Below are 6,000 nucleotides of genomic sequence, written 5' to 3'. Positions count from 1 at the left end.
CACAGGATGACTTTCATTTAGAAAATTATTCTTTCATTTGAAGTACGATTTGTGATGAAGGTGGCATCTGATTTAGAGGATTTGTGAATGAGTTGAGTTTAGGCCCTCAGTGCTCAGTGACATGACATTATCTGTTTTTTGTAGCACACTTTTATAGCATTAATCACCAATAGCCCAATGAGCTCGTTCACGCTCAGTGTAGCAAATGAATGTCGCTACACGCTGCGTTGAATCGTGAGACCCATTTAATTTCAGGTCCTGTTTTTCCTTTCATGTGTTTCTTGTAGCTGATGATGCCTGAATGGTTGTGAAAGTATGGAAGATATGACTGGCCTGTCAGTCTGTAATGCCTCAAACATTTAGGACTAATCATTTTACGCAGTGACTATCTTATCAGACACAAATATTGTGCAGGCTGAACCTAGCGCCAGGCAGCGACTGCTACTGGGCAACGTAAGTACCAAGGAAAGTCTCAAAGAGGCACCGCCTTAAGGACACACCAACGAATAAATGTCAAAATGTTCTTCCATGACTCACCGGCTCCGTACGTCATAACCTGACTATCACTCTGAGGCATTATTACTTCTGACTGTGCTACTCAGGACTACAAGCCCAATTCCAAGTTGGAAAACTGTAAAATGTAAATAAAAGTAGAATACAATGACTTGCAAATGTGATAAACCAATATTTTATCTGCAGTAGAACACAGAAAATTTCAAATGTTGAAGCTGAGAACATTTGAATGTGATTGCGGCAGGACATCCCATGTAAATAGAAATAGCTGATTATTTATCTCTCTATCGTTATGCATGTATGTGAACAGCACTCTACCCAGTTAAACATCAGCCAGGAGTCAACACACACTGCCTGAAGCTGCCTTAACCTCACATTCCTCAAAAAGTGTCAACAGCACAAACACCAGCCGATGTTAGGGTTTAAAAAATCATTATTTTAAAACACTAAATACTATATTTAGCAACTCTCCTTCTGTGGGTTGGTGAAAGACAGGATCTCTTAGGAAAAAGGAAGAATCTTTTTTTTTTCTCCAGACTTTCACATTTTCTCCGAAGGAAAATGGTCGATGGGCTGCGGTGGTGTGTGAATGTGTGCGAGCTCGTTCCCACAGGTGGGTGGTATCAGAGCTGAGCACCAACAACTTATCAATCATCCCACAGTGGAATTAGAGACAACACACATGCACGTGCACCCCTCCCCCACAACAAAAGGGTTTCTTTTTCACTGTTTAGTGGTGGAAAAGATTTTTTTTGTTGCTCACCAAAATCACCATTTTTTTAATCGAATAATATTTAAATCAAGTCAATTTTAAGGAGGAAAAAAAACATGACCAGTGAAAACCACAGGCACACTTTTCAGTCTGTTAGTCACCACTTGTTGTTTACACTGTTGTCATCATGTCAGTGTAATCTGAGATAAATGAGGAAGGGGCTTAGAAGGCAAAGCTGACTGAGGGGTATCAATCAAAGCCTTAGGAGACTGTTGAAAGGTATGTACATTTAGAGATGATCTACCTTTAGCTGGAGACTATTGAGGCCGGGTGTTATTAACAGGCTCCCCTGGATTACAAAGAAACCTACCCATTCATTACCATTGCTGGCATGATAGGTACCTATTATGTATTAGTATAAAGGATGGATGTGATTTGGATGCTTATTACATAATGACACCATTTATTATATCTAGAAAACCAATACGAAGGCTGTTATGGGGGCTTAACTCCCACACTATTGACAGAAGCTCCGTCTCACATGTACAAGAAAATCTGTATAATGACAGTAGGTGTAATATATATATATGGAAATACTTATTGTATGTAGTTATTGTATGTATCATCATACATACAATAACTAGAAACACTACGTTTTATGGTAAAGCTGAAGAGGTGTTTCGCGATTTTGATACTGGATGATCCCCAAAGAATGTTTTGCAAAATTTTATGGAAAATGTTATTTTCACGTTTTTCAATCAAAACCAACAATGACTCTCCTGGTAAAGAAGAACATAGTTAGGACACCAACGTTGCTCTTCAGTTGAGATGATCAACAGAGTCTGCAATAATCAGAGACAGAAAAGACAAATCATGCCCTCATGAAACAGAGATCAGGATCAAAAACAGCTCAGTGTTAGTCAGTATTTCTGGTAAATGAACCAAAATCCGTATAAGTCAAGGTGGCTGAATCTTTCTTATATTCTGATTTACTGTCACTAAATTTTCGAAAGCTTTGTGCTGAGGTTGTTGCAGTATCTACGTAACACTTACAAGCCACTCTATAGTTAGGATTGATCTTGCTGAGATGGGATGCATGTTGAGTATTGAAAATAACAGTGTGCTGAGAACAGAGCCTTGAGGGATTCCGCGATTAAGTATCGGCAACTCAGGAGCTTGCATTAGTAATGGCCAGAGAAAATGTTCTGTTTGAGATGTAAGAAAATAAAAGATCCTTGATAACTAACCCAGACGTTGTGCAGGACAGTAGAATGATTGATGGTACAAAGACTGAGTTTGCGCAGAGCCAAGTTAGTGCTAGCAACTCCAGATCTGGCACAACCAAGTGTGTAGTAACACCCCCATGAGGGACTTTACGAATGATGCAAACTGGAAAAATGGAAAAGCTGCAAATCTGGATGGGCATGGTGAGTATGGAAGAGGCAGGCAGGATGTTCCCTAGGTCTCCAGCCTCGCCATCGTCCTAACCAAAAGATGAATAGAGGGAAACAGATGCTGCCTTTTTCTTTCCTGTCTGTCGCTTCCCATTACCTCTGCAGTGTGTGCGCACTTACATAAGAGGGGTGTGTGTGTACTATCATCAGCACAGCTACAAATGGGGGTCGGTGTGTAAAAGGGCACGACAGGCCCTAAACCCTGAACTCCTACTTCCTTTTTCTCTATACGCAGGGCACCAAATACCAGGTAAATGCATAAATATCGTTTACACCTTATAATGATATTAATCAGAATAGTTCTGTCATATAATATTTAAAGATGTTTAAATATAAAAATTATAACAAGTCTGCACCTCTGAGATTTCTCTAGTCGGCAAACATCATGTGTTTATGAACTGAAATGAACGTTTTATTCAAGAAAGATTGTTGTTGTTTTTTTATATATATATATTTTTTAATTCTTCCACTGACAAAACATTTTTAATGATTGTCTAGTTAAGGTTTTTGCACTGAATAAATTTGGCTTATCACCTACCCTTGACACTGCCTTTTCTACTTTTATTTTATATTATTTTAGATATATTTTCCCTAAAGCACTTTATGGTTCCTGTCTGTTAAAAGCACTGGATAAATATTGGTTGCTTTTATGTGATGCTCTTCTGCAAAAACAGATTGTAAAATGGGAAATATTTTGGGATTATGGCATCATTTAAATAATTTCCAAGTTCAAGTTTTACTTCAACATACTATCCATCCATCCATCTTCATCCGCTTTATCCGGGGCCGGGTCGTGGGGGCAGCAGCCTAAGCAAAGAGGCCCAGACCTCCCTCTCCCCAGCCACCTCCTCCAGCTTATCCGGGGGAATACCAAGGCGTTCCCAGGCCAGCCGAGAGATATAATCTCTCCAGCGTGTCCTGGGTCTGCCCCGGGGCCTCCTCCCGGTGGGACATGCCTGGAACACCTCACCCAGGAGGCGCCCAGGGGGCATCCTTGTCAGATGCCCGAACCACCTCAGCTGGCTCCTTTCGATGTGGAGCAGCAGCTGCTCTACTCTGAGCCCCTCCCGGATGGCCGAACTTCTCACCCTATCTCTAAGGGAGAAGCCAGCCAACATACTAATCTATCCAAATAGCATCATGTCACTCTACATATTTTGTATTTATATAAAAGTCAGGTAAATAAATGAACTTTTACTGTATGTCATGTTAGAGCAAGACTCTGCTTCTAAAGCAGATTATTACCACATACAACGACATCACTGACCGATAACCTGGTTTTTCAACATGCTTTTGATTCATTAATCAAAATGTTCATGTTGTAATCGTACCTGACATGAGCCAGGCTCAGCTTAATTTAGTGAAAAGTAAACATCACATCAGATTAAAAGAAAGATTACGTATTGTGACGCATCAAATTAAACATGTCGGTAAAGTGGAACAATCTGAGCTGATGCTCAGATATCAAAAACCAGAATCATGTGTCGGTGACAGATTGGTGGAGATCTATTCAGTCTAGTTCTACGTTGTTCTCTGTTTACTTTGCAAAGTAACAGCGGCAGCACTCGATGCTGTCAGGAGGAACCTATCAGCAAAACAACAGCTTTTCCATGTGGAAACTGAGGTTAAAGGAGCGCACATGAAAAGCTTTGGCTTCACTCCTTGCTTCACTCCTTCATGTAATTTAAAAGATGGTAGTCTGGTTTATTACACGTTGAGAAGCTGTGAACTTGATTAATATTATTTTACTTCTTCTCTAATGTGTTTAACTTGATAATGAGATAAGACTAGTGCTAATAAACTTGAAGAATAAATACAAATTCGGGAAATTTATGTTCTTTGATGGTTTTTAAATCCCTTTCTCAGAGCAACTGACAGTTTACTGTTTCTATGAGGTAAATCAGGCATACTAGCAGATCAGTACTCTTCTTAGAGCAACCGTATCTACATCTTCACATCTTTATTTACATTTTCACTACTTTAAAATTCTTAACCCAGACTTTAAACTCTCAGTATTTCCAAATATCACAGTTTGTACAGAACTACACTGTTTGTCTGTGAAGGTTCTCAGTCATCCAGGTCATCGTAGTCAAAGGAGCTTGCAAAGAAAAGCGTCTGGACTTCTTTAAGTTGCTTGAAGACGTTTCACCTCTCATCCGAGAAGCTTCTTCAGTTCTTCTTCAGTTTCTTCAGTTCTGATTGGGACCCACACCCAGTTTCACACCTTGGCTCAGGCGATTAGAGGATCATCAGGGGGTCCTTTTGTCCCTCTGTGGGGGGAAACTCCCACTAGGTTTATATCTGGAACTCCCCACCATTTGACCTTAGAACTGAAGAAGCTTCTCGGATGAGAGGTGAAACGTCTTCAAGCAACTTAAAGATGTCCAGACGCTTTTCTTTGCAAGCTCCTTTAACTACACTGTTTGTTTTTTCTGCAAATTAAAACTTCTTTTGGTTAATGGTTAAGTCAGATTGCACATAACCATCTACTGTTTGAATTACAAGGTTATTCATATCAAGTTCAGACTTGCGCGCACTGACTCAGATCCAAATGATGTGAAAGGTTTTCAAAATCATCCAGTGCAGTCATATAACTTGAATTTTGTAGCTGTTTACACGTATTGCGTACATTTCCACGCTGTACGCTGTGCTAACCTCTTGTATAACCGTATTTCTGGGTCTTGTCATGCCAGCACTTGAACTAATTATGTATACAGACTTGGCATTATTATTTATGGTTTTATGATTAGTTAAGAAGCTGCAGTTCTTGCCTGGGTTGAAACCGACACTCCCACGGTTAGTTCGCACATTCAGCATGGTGCAGGGATATTTGGTTCAGAGGGACTGTCCTCCACTTTACCCTGGAATGAAAGAATGCCATTGTAGATTATCTGAGAGGGGAAGTTAAGAAACAGGTGGCAATCATTAACCTCCGGTTCCTATCCAACAAACTATGAATTGTCACATAAATTTCCCTGCTCCATATGCAAGAGTGACAGTATTTATGGTATATTCATACTAATTTGTTTGTGCAATGCATTTGTAACCATCAGAGAAACTGTAACAAAACAATTAGTCCAACCTTTAAGAATTTGGTGAAAAAAATATATTGAGCGGCATCACTCTTGCCAAAAGTAATTTTAAACCTGCAGTTAGTTGAAAGCTGAAACTAAAATAGCTTTGTTCACATTCTCAGCCACAACAGATCGTGCTACAATATACTATTGTAAATATTGAAGGAAACCATGGGAAAAATGTTTGCTGAAGGCATTGATTAAAAAAAAAAAGGGTATTAAGGCAGCAGCGTGTTACCTTTAATGA

Source organism: Maylandia zebra, linkage group LG7, assembly GCF_041146795.1.
Source record: "Maylandia zebra isolate NMK-2024a linkage group LG7, Mzebra_GT3a, whole genome shotgun sequence".
NCBI lineage: Eukaryota > Metazoa > Chordata > Actinopteri > Cichliformes > Cichlidae > Maylandia > Maylandia zebra.
The sequence above is the reverse complement of the archived record's forward strand: the minus strand, read 5'-3'. Positions refer to the sequence as shown.